The sequence below is a fragment of the Chlorocebus sabaeus genome, chromosome 1 (genome assembly GCF_047675955.1).
Source record: "Chlorocebus sabaeus isolate Y175 chromosome 1, mChlSab1.0.hap1, whole genome shotgun sequence".
NCBI classification, from domain to species: Eukaryota; Metazoa; Chordata; class Mammalia; order Primates; family Cercopithecidae; genus Chlorocebus; species Chlorocebus sabaeus.
The window spans coordinates 76,257,060-76,271,682 of NC_132904.1; the positions used below are offsets into that span (position 1 = coordinate 76,257,060).

At 37.7% G+C, this 14,623-nt stretch overlaps 1 protein-coding gene across 4 annotated transcripts in view; it reads right to left on the bottom strand.

The window, feature by feature from the left end:
• The window catches only part of TENM4 (teneurin transmembrane protein 4), a 3,083,677-nt gene that overhangs the window by 1,056,236 nt on the left and 2,012,818 nt on the right, over nucleotides 1-14,623 (bottom strand). For all 4 annotated transcript variants that reach the window (XM_073019796.1, XM_073019792.1, XM_073019798.1 and 1 more), the window contains one exon: nucleotides 10,390-10,451. The gene's annotated coding sequence lies outside the window, so the exon portion shown is untranslated. The remainder of the gene's footprint in view (nucleotides 1-10,389; nucleotides 10,452-14,623) is intronic.

Below are 14,623 nucleotides of genomic sequence, written 5' to 3' on the forward strand. Positions count from 1 at the left end.
CTTTTGGTGATTCAGACATGAGGTCCTTGCCCATACCTATGTCCTGAATGGTATTACCTAGGTTTTCTTCTAGGGTTTCTTTTTATGGTGTTAGGTCTAACATTTAAGTCTCTAATCCATCTTGAATTAATTTTCATATAAGGAGTAAGGAAATGATCCGGTTTCAGCTTTCTACTTATGGCTAGCCAATTTTCCCAGCACCGTTTATTAAATAGGGAATCCTTTCCCCATTTCTTGTTTTTGTCAGGTTTGTCAAAGATCAGATGGCTGTAGATGTGTGGTATTATTTCTGAGGACTCTGTTCTGTTCCATTGGTCTATATCTCTGTGTTGGTACCAGTACCATGCTGCTTTTGCTACTGCAGCCTTGTAGTATAGTTTGAAGTCACGTAGCATGATGCCTCCAGCTTTGTTATTTTGGCTTAGGATTGTCTTGGCAATGCGGGGTCTTTTTGGGTTCCATACGAACTTTAAAGCAGTTTTTTCCAATTCTGTGAAGAAAGTCATTGGTAGTTTAATGGTGATGGCATTGAATCTATAAATTACCTTGGGCAGTATGGCCATTTACAGTATTGATTCTTCCTATCCATGAGCATGGTATGTTCTTCCATTTGTTTGTGTCCTCTTTTATTTCACTGAGCAGTGGTTTGTAGTTCTCCTTGAAGAGGTCCTTTACATCCCTTGTAAGTTGGATTCCTAGGTATTTTATTCTTTTTGAAGCTACTGTGAATGGGAGTTCATTCATGATTTGGCTCTCTGTTTGTCTGTTACTGGTATATAAGAATGCTTGCGATTTTTGCACATTGATTTTGTATCCTGAGACTTTGCTGAAATTGCTTATCAGCTTAAGGAGATTTTGGGCTGAGACGATAGGGTTTTCTAAATATACAATCATGTCATCTGCAAACAGAGACAATTTGACTTCCTCTCTTCCTGCTTGAATATGCTTTATTTCTTTCTCTTGCCTGATTGCCCTGGCCAGAACTTCCAACATTATGTTGAATAGGAGTGGTGAGAGAGGGCTTCCCTGTCTTGTGCCAGTTTTCAAAGGGAATACTTCCAGTTTTTGCCCATTCAGTATGATATTGGCTGTGGGTTTGTCATAAACAGCTCTTATTATTTTGAGATAAGTCCCATCAATACCTAGTTTATTGAGAGTTTTTAGCATGAAGTGCTGTTGAATTTTGTCAAAGGCCTTTTCTGCATTTACTAGATAATCATGTGGTTTTGTCATTGGTTCTGTTTATATCATGGATTGCATTTATTGATTTGTGTATGTTGAACCAACCTTGCATCCCAGGGATGAAGCCTACTTGATCATTGTGGATGAGCTTTTTGATGTGCTGCTGGATTCAGTTTGCCAGTATTTTATTGAGGATTTTTGCATTGATGTTCATCAGGGATATTGGTCTAAAATTCTCTTTTTTTGTTGTATCTCTGTCAGGCTTTGGTATCAGGATGATGTTGGCCTCGTAAAATGGGTTAGGGAGGATTCCCTCTTTTTCTATTGATTGGAACAGTTTCAGAAGGAATGGTACCAACTCCTCCTTGTGTCTCTGGTAGAATTCAGCTGTGAATCCATCTGGTCCTGGACTTTTTTTGGTTGGTAGGCTATTAATTATTTCCTCAATTTCAGAGCCTGCTATTGGTGTATTCAGGGATTCAACTTCTTCCTGGTTTAGTCTTGGGAGAGTGTAAGTGTCTAGGAAATTATCCATTTCTTCTAGGTTTTCTAGTTTATTTGCGTAGAGGTGTTTATAGTATTCTCTGATGGTAGTCTGTATTTCTGTGGGGTTGGTGGTGATATCCCCTTTATCATTTTTTTATTGTATCTATTTGATTCTTCTCTCTTTTCTTCTTTATTAGTCTTGCTAGCGGTGTAACAATTTTGTTGATCTTTTAAAAAACCAGTTCCTGGATTCATTGATTTTTTTGGAGGGTTTTTTTGTGTCTCTATCTCCTTTAGTTCTGCTCTGATCTTAGTTATTTCTTGCCTTCTGCTAGCTTTTGAATGTGTTTGCTCTTGCTTCTCTAGTTCTTTTAATTGTGATGTTAGGGTGTCAATTTTAGATCTTTTGTGCTTTCTCTTGTGGGCATTTAGTACTATAAATTTCCCTCTACACACTGCTTTAAATGTGTCCCAGAGATTCTGGTATGTTGTGTCTCTGTTCTCACTGGTTTCAAAGAACATCTTTATTTCTGCCTTCATTTCGTTATGTACCCAGTAGTCATTCAGGAAAAGGTTGTTCAGTTTCCATGTAGTTGAGGGGTTTTGAGTGAGTTTCTTAATCCCGAGTTCTAGTTTGATTGCACTGTGGTCTGAAAGACAGTTTGTTATAATTTCTGTTCTTTTCCATTTGCTGAGGAGTGCATTACTTCCAACTATGTGGGCAATTTTGGAATAAGTGCGATGTGGTGCTGAGAAGAATGTATATTCTGTTGATTTGGGGTGGAGAGTTTTGTAGATGTCTATTAAGTCCACTTGGTGCAGAGTTGAGTTTAATTCCTCCATATCCTTGTTAACTTTCTGTCTTGTTGATCTGTCTAATGTTGACAGTGGGGTGTTAAAGTCTCCCATTATTATTATATGGGAATGTAAGTCTCTTTATAAGTCTTTAAGGACTTGCTTTATGAATCTGGGTGCTCCTGTATTGGGTGCATATATATTTAGGATAGTTAGCTCTTCCTGATGAATTGATCCCTTTACCATTATGTAATGCCCTTCTTTGTCTCTTTTGATCTTTGTTGGTTTAAAGTCTGTTTTATCAGAGACTAGGATTGCAACTCCTGCTTTTTTTTGTTTTCCATTTGCTTGGTAGATCTTCCTCCATCCCTTTATTTTGAGCCTACGTGTATCTCTGCATGTGAGACGGCTCTGCTGAATACAGCAAACTGATGGGTGTTGACTCTTTATCCAATTTGCCAGTCTATGTCTTTTAATTGGACCATTTATTCCATTTACATTTAAGATTAATATTGTTATGTGTGAACTTGATCCTGTCATTATGATATTAGCTGGTTATTTTGCTCGTTAGTTGATACAGTTTCTTCCTAGCCTCGATGGACTTTAATTTTGACATGTTTTTGCAATGGCTGGTACCTGTTGCTCCTTTCCATGTTTTGTGCTTCCTTCGGGAACTCTTGTAGAGCAGGCCTGGGGGTGACAAAATCTCTCAGCATTTGCTTGTCTGTAAAGGATTTTATTTCTCTTTCACTTATGAAACTTAGTTTGGCTGGATATGAAATTCTCGGTTGAAAATTCTTTTCCTTAAGAAGGTTGAATATTGGCCCCCACTCTCTTCTGGCTTGGAGAGTTTCTGCAGAGAGATCTGCTATTAGTCTGATGGGCTTCCTTTTGTGTGTAACCTGACCTTTCTCTCCTGCTGCCCTTAACAGTTTTTCCTTCATTTCACCTTTGGTGAATCTGACAATTATGTGTCTTGGAGTTGCTCTTCTCGAGGAGTATCTTTGTGGCGTTCTCTGTATTTCCTGAATTTGAATGTTGGCCTGCCTTTCTAGGTTGGAGAAGTTCTCCTGGATGATATCCTACAGAGTGTTTTCCAACTTGGTTCCATTGTCCCCGTCACTTTCAGGCACACCAATCAGACATAGATTTGGTCTTTTCACATAATCCCATATTTTTTGGAGGCTTTGTTCATTTCTTTTTATTCTTTTTTCTCTGCACTTCCCTTCTCACTTCATTTCATTCATCTGTTCTTCAATCGCTGATACTCTTTCTTCCAGTTGATCAAGTTGGTTACTGAAGCTTGTGCATTTGTCACGTAGCTCTTGTGGTATAGTTTTCATCTCTGTCAGTTCTTTTAAGGTCTTCTCTGCATTGATTATTCTAGTTATCCATTCATCCTTTCTTTTTTCAAGGTTTTTAGTTTTTTTGCGCTGGTTATGTAGTTCCTCCTTTAGCTCTGAGAAGTTTGATTGACAGAAGCCTTCTCTCAACTCGTCAAAGTCATTCTCCGTCCAGCTTTGTTCCATTGCTGGCGATGAGCTGCGTTCCTTTGGAGGAGGAGATGTGCTCTGATTTTTTGAATTTCCAGCTTTTCTGCTCTGCTTTTTCCCTATCTTTCTGGTTTTATCTGCCATTGGTCTTTGATGATGGTGATGTACTGATGGGATTTTGGTGTGGGTGTCCTTTCTGTTTGTTAGTTTTCCTTCTAACTGTCAGGAGCCTCAGCTGTAGGTCTGTTGGAGTTTGCTTGAGGTCCACTGCAGACCCTGTTTGCCTGAGTATCAGTAGCGGAGGCTGCAAAAGATAGAGTATTGCTGAATAGTGAGTGTTGCTGTCTGATTGTTGCTCTGGAAGCTTCGTCTCAGGGGTGTACCCCGCCGTGTGAGGTGTGAGGTGTCTGTCTGCACCTAGTGGGGGATGTCTCTCAATTAAGCTACTCAGGGGTCAGGCACCCACTTGAGCAGGCAGTCTGTCCATTCTCAGATCTCAACCTCCATGCTGGGTGATCCACTTCTCTCTTCAAAGCTGTCAGACAGGGGCATTTGCCTGTGCTGAGGTTTCTGCTGCTTTTTGTTTAGCTGTGCCCTGTCCCCAGAGGAGGAGTCTACAGAGGCAGTCTGGCCTCCTTGAGCTGCATTGGGCTCCACCCAGTTTGAGCTTCCCAGCGGCTTTGTTTACCTACTTAAGCCTCAGCAATGGCAGGTGCCCTCCCCCAGACTGGCTGCTGCTTTGCAGTTAGATCTCAGACTGCTGTGCTAGCAATGAGGGAGGCTCTGTGGGCATGGGACCCTCTGGGCCAGGTGTGGGATTTAATCTCCTGGTGTGCCGTTTGCTAAGACCCTTGGTAAAGTGCAGTATTAGGGTGGGAGTTACCCGATTTTCCAGGTGTTGTGAGTCTCAATTTCCTTTGGCTAGGAAAAGGAATTCCCTTCCCCCTTGCGCTTCCCAGGTGGGGCGATGCCTCGTCCTGTTTCAGCTCAAGCTGGTCGGGCTGCACCTGCACACCAGCGCCAACTGTCTGACACGCCCCAGTGAGATGAACCCAGTACCTCAGTTGAAAATGCAGAAATCACCCATCTTCTATGTCGCTCATGCTGGGAGCTGGAAGCTGGAGCTGTTCCTATTTGGCCATCTTGGGCGCGCCCCCCAGTAATTCAATTTTAAGCTCTTTGACCAATAACCTCACTGCTTTCCACAATGACTGAACTAATTTACATTCCCAGCAGTAGTGCATAAGTGTTCTCTTTGCTCCACAATGTTGCCAGCATCTGTTATTTTTTTTATATTTTAATAATGGCCATTCTAACTGGTGTGAGATGGTATCTCTTGATGGTGAGAACCCCTGCAAGATTATACTATGTAAACGGCAAAATCAGGCTTTGAAGCCAGATTTCTCCATCTTCTATACCTGTGCTGTTTGTTGACTTTTGCTTCATCCTTGAGTTCTATCTCATCATCTTTTTCAAAATTGAACCACCAGGAGCCAGCAGCATCTCCAACCCTGTAACTACTGGTTGAACAGAGCATTGAATGGCTTCTAGAACTCCCTGCTGCCTGAACGCAATCCTCTCCATAAAATGCTGCACACCCCTGGTAATCAGTCTGTGACCTCCTTCTCTGTATGGAGCTTGGTTTTAAAATCTCATGTTTAGAAAGCATAACCAAATTATGAGAGAGAGAAAAAAAGAAGATCATTAAAAGCCTGTGCACTGGAATAAGGGCTATTTATACCTAAAGAGCTAGTGACATATGAATTAAGGGTAAAATAAAAAAAAATTGGTTGAAAATCAACAGAGTATTTCCTCTGATTCCATTTAGAAACAATTTAATATATTCAGTTTGCTTATCTTTAAAATTAAGAGGCAAAGAGAGGGGTGATCAACTTTTATCTAAAGTGCAGTACAATTGCTGATGAAAGAGGGCCTGAAGGAGGCTGGGCAGTACTGGAAGACACAATGGGGGAAAAAATATGGAAGGAAAATTGGGGAAAGAGGAAGCAAATGCAGAGGGCAAGACAGTAAGGGAACATTCTCATTGTTATACAACGCACAGAACCTGCCACAGTTTTAAAGTATCTAGATAGAAGGACTCTATCCTGGAAAGTCTTGCCTTCCCCTTGGGTTGGGATTTCTAATGCTCCCAAGGTGAACCAGTTCTCAAGACTATGATGTTCTGCTTTTAAAGTCTAGCCTTAGGGTAGAGAAAGGCCTTTGTTGCATAGCGGAGAGCCTCTGAACTCTCAAAATAATGTTGCCAAGCACTGAGAAAAACACCAAAGGAAGAGAATGAGAAAAATAGAGGCACCCAAGTCACTGTGATATTCATTAAAAATAGATTTCTGACCCTACTAGAGTTAAACTTGAGCCCCACAGGGCTGGTGCACAACCGAGGACTCCCTGCCTGGCTTCCTGCCTTCTCTGTTTAAGGCCTGCATCCTTACTGCTTCTATTTACCTTATTTCTTGCCAGTAGGTCTGTCTGCAAGAGTCCTTGTCACCTTCCCAACTGAGGTCCCCTAACCGCTTCTTCAGTTTCCTTGGGTAACTTATACTCAGTTTGTTTCCTCATTTTCCAACATGAGGAAAATGATACTTTCACAGTCTTCAGCTGCTTGTGTTGATGGACACAAGGACTTCATAGTCACTTGCTCAGCTGGAAGCATTTTATGATTTGGTTTGTGACTCTTATCCATTCATGTAATTTATCAACCAAATCAGGATACTTTTAGAGCTGAACAGAGCCCTGTTGATAATTACATGGAAACAAGAGCCATACATGGACTGTTCTGGGCTAAATGTATGGTCATCCCAGTGATAGACTCACAGTAAAGAGATACTACCATCCTAAGCAATCGCATTATACCTTGTAATGAGTATTATCACACAAACAGTAACAATTCTATTTTCTTTCAGAAAGATAAACAAGAAGTGAGGCATACATTCAGGAGAGTAAGAGGGATAAAGGGAAAGAAAGAGGATGAGGATGAGAACAAAAGAGAGGAAGAGACTTAGGTGATACCTTTGAAGGTACTAGAGTGAATGTTGATAGCTTAGGTCCATTCTTATGTTTATACAGGAGATACTGGTCCTTTGAAATGTTAGCTGTTCTATTTCCTTAATTCTAAGAGAAACACCTTTTCACATTTTAATTATTCTGAAATCGGAATGTGTATTACAAGGGATGCCAGAAAGAACTCTTTAGCTCCTAGGAAGAGGAATAATTTGTGACAGAGTTGTTATTGTGTACATGTGTATGAACTTGCAATGCACAGAAGGTAGATCTGTTCAGACTAACAGCTGAGTTGATATATTTGCATTGGTAGCACCATATGTGGTTAAATTTTACATTAAATCTGGATTTATAATAATTGTTCAAAATGGCCTCAAAGACTGTATTGTGATGTCACACTATAGCAAAAAGTTAATGCCTGCAGAGAACAACTGGCACATTCCAAGCAGTGCAATAAAAGGCACTGGAATGCACCAAGTACCTTCAGGTGGTTCATAGAATTTTCAAGTCTAATAAAGGTAGATATGGACAAGTGATGTTTCAAGAACTACAACTTAGGTGCCTATGATATCTGGTAGAAGGTTAGGCTGACTTTCAACAGAAATTTTTTAATTTCTAGAGATAACTAGTTTAATTAAGGGAATAACAAAAAAGAGCCATGAGTTTCACCATATAGCTAATCTAGATCAAATTGTGTTCTTCCTCCATTTGCCTTGAAATTGCACTGTCAATTGAAAAGGTGTTAAAGAGGACAAGAGATGTAAATGAGGCTCACTCCCTGATGCAATGCATAGCTGCAGATGGCCAAAAGGAATTCCGAAGAATTCTAAGTGTTAAGAAGGATTAGATTCAAATTTTGATCACGACACTTAAAATAAATGGTGGGTATATGGGTAAATTAATGTTGTAGAACAGGAGTTTGTTTAGCTAATTTTCACATTTATTTCACCCTCTTACCTGCCAATGATTACTGCCCTAGCATTATTGAATTAATGGTCTGTTTCATAATTGACACTGTTTAAAGTTAAGGAAGTAGAATACTTGTCAGCCCACAACTGCCTTAATATTCAGCTTTGGAGGCTCTACCATCAAATGAATAACCCAATTTTCCTACCCTGATGGGCAAAGGTAATAACTAGAACACTATAATTTCCAGAACTGAACCAGAAAACCAGATTTCTGGTTTAAATTGGTTAAACTGACAAAGAATCAGGTTTAGCACTAAGGAGAGATTTGTACTTCTGATATTATTATACATTGTAACACAGATACTAGTAGCTCAATTCCTGAATTAAGAAAAATGTAGACTGTGATACTGATACCACTAAAGGATAATATAAAATTATTTAATTTTGATAGCATTCATGTCACATCAATGCAGAAATTTAAAAAATTAACCAGATATGAATTATGAAGTGGCTATTAGAATATTTAACATTAAGGGTGAATACCAGATGAAAAAATGTATTTTTTTTTAAAATCCAGAATTAGAAACTTTACCCTCAATGTAAAATGAAACATTCATTGACTGTGCTTCTTACATTACTTCTTTTAGATTTTAAGTGTCTCACTTTGGAAAGCTAGCATTTACTAGACCACTCAAAAAGCTGAGGAATAAAAGAGCAAAACACATCAGCTAAAAGGGTAATCACTTGTGTGATGAGAACACTATTTTCTTTCTATTTTTAATAGAGTATTGGCAGAAATATTTTTGTTCAGATTACAGACAAATCATTCTATCTCACTTACCAAAAAGTAAAAACTGATTTCAAATGAGGAAATAAAATATTATTTCCCTGTTACATAATTTTACTGACCATGTATTTGCTGCTCTGTTCTATATTAATGTTTACAATTAAACCAGATTAAACAATATGGTAAGGGTATAAATCATTTTCTGCAGGTGTGCTGAGGAACGCAACTAAAATATTCCTTGCAACTTATTTCAGGTGGCATTTTGGGATTTTAAGATGTGCACAATATGTTTTTCAAAGGTAATTGAAATTCTGATTTTGTTTTTCATGCTGTTAAAAAATGGAAAGAATTTGAGTATACCAATGTTTTCAACAATGTGCCAACAATCCAAAAGTGATTACATTGTACTTGGATGGGATAAATAGAAATGGAATTGGCTTAGAACAGAAAATAAAAATAGTAAAGAATTCGCGATATGTGCTGATGGGAATGTGGGAAGGGATGGAGTAATATGTGGAGAGGTTGCTGGAGGACATATACAGATTTTATGTTCTCAACAAAAATCACAAGGTTTGTTACTCCAAATGTAACAGTGGGAACAATAGGATAGATAATCATGGCTGCCTCAGAAAAATCCAAAATTGCCCTTCCAAGAGGTAGTAAAATATTGACAAAGGTGTTAGTATGGGGAAAACTATAAATAAGAAACCAATTACTGTAAAGTGAATTATATTTTTTGGACTTGTTTCTGTTTTCCCCAAATTATTGCTAGTGGCACAAGGCAAAATGTGTGGGTATGAAAAAAAAATGTGTTATGTTAACTATGCCTTCTGAGTACATTTATTATTTCCAATCTGCATTTATGCATCCAGAAATATGCTGTGCTACAAACAAGAAACAACTCAGTCTCCAGAATCAACTCTTTTTTTTTTTTTATAGAAACAAAAAACAAGCTTCTTATCACACAACTCTAGGTATTGTGCCTCCCAATAAACAAAACTCCAAATCAACCTTCCCTCACACAAAAAAGAACAATATCTCATACAAAAACAACAAAACATGCTCTGAAGAAGAGACTAGAATAGATAACATGTCTGGAAATATATTCCATTCTTCCATTAGAATGCAGCTTATGTGAAGGTCAGAAATCTTTTCAGAAAGTTTTAAAATATCTTGTTTTAATGTCTGCCCTTTGATTTATTTTCCAATCTGGGGTAAGTTTTTCATCTTGTCACCAACATTTCAATAACATATCAAACCAAAAAAGTTACAGAAGCAAAACTTCATTACTGAACATCAGGTATATTTACAATGTGAATAACTTTTTGAACAAGACAAAAAAGTGATGATTTTTTTCAGATATATTTGTCACTTTGTAACAGGATCCCTTCAAACACAAAAGCTTTCTAGGGGATTTAAATGTTATATATGCTTTATATATGGTTTTTTATAAATTTTATATATGGTTTATACACAACTCTTCCACAATGCAACTGTGGCCCAAGGGAAGTACACCTCTAAAGGTGTATCTTATAACTATATATCCAGAGTAATATACTAGGCACAGGTGTGGGCAGAACTCTGAAGACTTTGGGACAGATTTGAGAATTATGAATAAAAATGACCCAAGAATAGAGAAAATTAAACAAATCAAGCTTTCACCATAACTTGGCTCATGACAAAAGGTGACAAATGAGAAGTGAAGAACCATATAACTCACCAGTATAACCAATGTTTGTCACCAGAGATCCATGACAAATCCAAGCTTCATTGAACACTGATCTATAAAGAGAAGGAAGAAAACAGTTATCGCTTTTGTGGAAATGAAAATATTTGTGTGCAAGGAGTGCAGTTTGGAAACATTCTGTTAGAACCATATTTCAAGGCAGGCTTGCGCATAGGGTAAAGAGAGAAAGAGTGTCTATTACAATTGACTTGCTTTTACTTCTTCAGCTACAACTTCATACATATATTATACAGGTATCCTTTCTGGTGAGTTGAGACCAATACTAGCCCTCAGCAAAAAGTAACTAACAAAAGTTTAATGAAAACCCTCTATTGGAATATTAAATACCATTTTGTTTTTTCTGTTCTTTCTAAAGAGCACATCTCATCAAATTACTTCTTTGCTTGAAGAGGCTTCCCACTTTGAGGGTCAAGGCAAGACATCTTAACAGGATTTATAATGCTCTTCAGGACCTGATCCCAGCTTCCTTTCCTTCCCAACTTGGTGTCTCCACCCAGACATACTAATTCATTTGCATCACTAGAAATTCACATATTTGTCATTGCCCATAGGCCTTTGAGTATGAGGATCCCTCTGCCTAGAAAAACATGCCTCCCCTGTTCTCACAAAAATCTCTTGCCTGCCTGCCTTTGTTCTCAGGATTCTGAGACTTTGTGCTCAGGATTCAGGCAATTATTATCTCCTCTAGAAAGCTCCTTTGGCAACCAAAGGCTCACTCAAGTGCACACCCACCAGATTCTTGCAGCATCTAATTTCTAATTTTACCTAGCATTTAGAAGTTTAGGTTGTGACAGTTTACTAAATGGTGTCAGGTTATTGTTTGATATTTTTATATATCTTATTTAGAGTTTCTGACTTACAGCAAGTGCTCAATAAATGTCTGATGCATAACTATACGGACTGAGTGAATCAGCATATGACAGAACAAGTGAATAATTTAGTCATGATCAAGCATTTTTATGCCAGGGACTTAGCTAAATTCATTACAAATATTTGCTCTGCATTTTTTGGCCCAGAGTCTGTCTACTTGTGATGTAAATTGGTTGTCTTAATTCTCTAAACCCATTCCATTTTCAAGATTGTTTATTCTTCAGTCTTCTAGCTTGAGTTTCTGGTGTTTAATTATCAAAAATTAGTTTGCTAGATAAGACCTGTTTGAGCTGACTTTCTTGAACTTGACTCTTAACTCATGTTAGGAGTCTGCCATAAACAACTGGAAAAGAAAACATGAAAGTAATTCCATTTATGATAGCTAGAAATAAAATAAAATACCTAGAAATAAACATTTAAAAAGTGAAATATTTCAATAAAAATACTATAAAACATTGATAAAAGAAATTGAAGAGGATACAAAACATGAAAAGATATTCCATGTTCATGGATTTAGAGAATCAATATTGTAAAAATGCTCATACTACTCAAAGCAATCTACAGATTCAGTGCAATCCCTATAAAAATACTAATTACATTCTTCACAGAAATAGGAAAAAAAATCCTAAGATTTATATAAAACCAAAAAAGGGCCAGAATGGCCAAAGAAATGCTGAGCAAAAAGAATGCTAGAGACATCACACTACCTGACTTCAAAATATATTACAAGGTATGTAATCAAACCAGCATGGTATTAGCATAAAAACGAATACATATATACCAATGAAACAGAAGACAGAACCCAGAAATAAATCTACTCATTTAAAGTCAAATCTTTTTGACAAAGGTGTCAAGAATGTGCATTGAAGAAAGGACAGTCTCTTCAATAAACGGTGCTAGGAAAACTGAATATCCATACACAGAAGAGTAAAACTAGGCCTCTATTCGAAAACAGCCTAAAAAGGCAAATCTAAGAGTTATTGGTCTTAAACAGGAAGTAGAAAAACAGACAGGGATAGACAGTTTACTGAAAGGAATAATAACAGAGGACTTCCCACACCTAGAGAAAGATATCAGTGTACAAGTACAAGAAGGTTATAGAATACCAAGTGGATTTAACACAAAGAAGACTATCTCAAGGTATTTATCAAATTTCCAAAGGTCAATGATCAAGAAAGAATTCTAAAAGACACAAGAAAAAATAAACAAGTAACATACAATGGAGCTCCAATATGTTGGCAGCAGACTTTTCAGTGGACACCTTACAGACCAGGAGAGACTGACATGGCATATTTAAAGTGCTGAAGGAAAATAAAACCTTTTATTCTAGAAAAGTATATGCAGAAAAGATATCATTTAAACATGAAGCAGATACAAAGACTTTCCCAGACAAACAAAGGCTGAGGAATTTCATTAATACCAGACCTGTCCTACAAGAAATACTAAAGGGAGTTCTTCAATTTGGAAGAAAAGAATGTTGATGAATAACAAGAAATCATCTGAAGGTGCAAAAATCACTGGTAATAGTAAGTACACAGAAAAACAGAGAATATTTGATATAGTTTGGCTCTGTGTCCCCACCCAAATATCATCTTGAATTGTACTCCCATAATTCCCACATGTTGCGGGAGGGACCCAGTGGGAAATCATTTGAATCATGGGAGCGGTTTCCCCGATACCACTCTCGTGATGGTGAATAAGTCTCATGAGATCTGATGGGTTTATCAAAGGTTTCTGCTTTTGCATCTCACTCCTTTTCTCTTGCTGCTGCCATGTAAGAAGTGCCTTTCCCTGTCTCTACTAAAAAAAAAAAATACAAAATTAGCTGGGTGTGGTGGCACATGCCTGTAATCTCAGCTACTAGGGAGGCTGAGGCAGGAGAATCACTTGAACCCGGGTGGTGGAGGTTGTGGTGAGCCGAGATTGTGCCACTGCACTCCAGCCTGGACAACAAGAGCAAAGCTCCATCTCAAAAAAAAAAAAAAAAAAAAAAAAAAGTGCCTTTCACTTCCTGCCATGATTCTGAGGCCTCCCCAGCCATGTGAAACTGTAAGTCCAGTTAAACCTCTTTTTCTTCCCAGTCTTGGGTAAGTCTTTATCAGCAGCATGAAAACGGCCTAATACAATATTATAACACTATAATTGTGGCATGTAAACTACTCATATCTTGAGGAGAAAGGCTAAAAGATAAACCAATCAAAAATAATAACTATGACTTTTCAACATATGCACAGTACAATAAAATATAAATAGAAACAACAAAAAGCTAAAAATCAAGAAGACAAAGTTTTTTAGTTTTCTCTTTGCTTTCTTTGTTTATTAGTTTGTTTATGTGATCAGTGTTAAGTTGTCACAGTTTAAAATAATTGGTTTTAAGATAGTATTTACAAGTCTCATGGTAACCTCAAATCTAAAAGCATACAATAAATATGCAAAATATAAAAAACAGGAAACTAAATCATTTCACCAGAGAAAATCACCTTCACTAAACGGAAGACAGGAATAAAAGAAAGAAGAAAGAGAAGACCACAAAACAACCAAAAATAAATAATAAAATGGCAGGAGAAAGTCCTAACTTATCAATAGTAACACTGAATATAAATGGACTAAACTCTCCAATCAAAAGGCACAGAGTCCAAAAACAACAAAAGTCACAGAGTGGTGAATGGATAAGAAAACAAACCCAAAGATCCGTTGCCTACTGGAAACATACTTCACCTATAAAGACAGAGACTGCAAACAAAGGGATGGAAAAAGAAAAAAAAATATTCCATGCAAATAGAAAAAAAGAAAGAACTGCAGAAGCTATACTTCTTTTTTTTCTTTTTGAAATGGAGTCTTGCTCTGCTGCCCTGGCTGTAGTGCCGCAGTGCAATCTTGGTTCACTGCAACCTCTGCCTCCCAGGTTCCAACTATTCTCCTTCCTCAGCCTCCTGAGTAGCTGGGATTACAGGCGCATGCCTCCATGCTCATGTAATTTTGTATTTTTAGCAGAGAAGAGGTTTCACCATGTTGGCCAGGCTGGTCTCAAATTCCTGACCTTGTGATCTGCCCGGCTTGGCCTCCCAAAGTGGTGTGATTACAGGTGTGAGCCACCACTCCCATCCAGAAGCTCTACTTATAGTAGACAAAATAGATTTCAAGACAAAAACTATAAAAAGAGACAGAGAAGGTCAAAAGTGTCAAATCAGCAAGAAGATGTAACAACTATAAATATATATGTACCCAACACTGGTGAACCAAGATATATAAGGCAAATATTATTAGAGCCAAAGAGAGAGAGAGAGATCTCAATACAATAACAGCTAGAGACATCAATGCCCCACTTTTAGAGTTG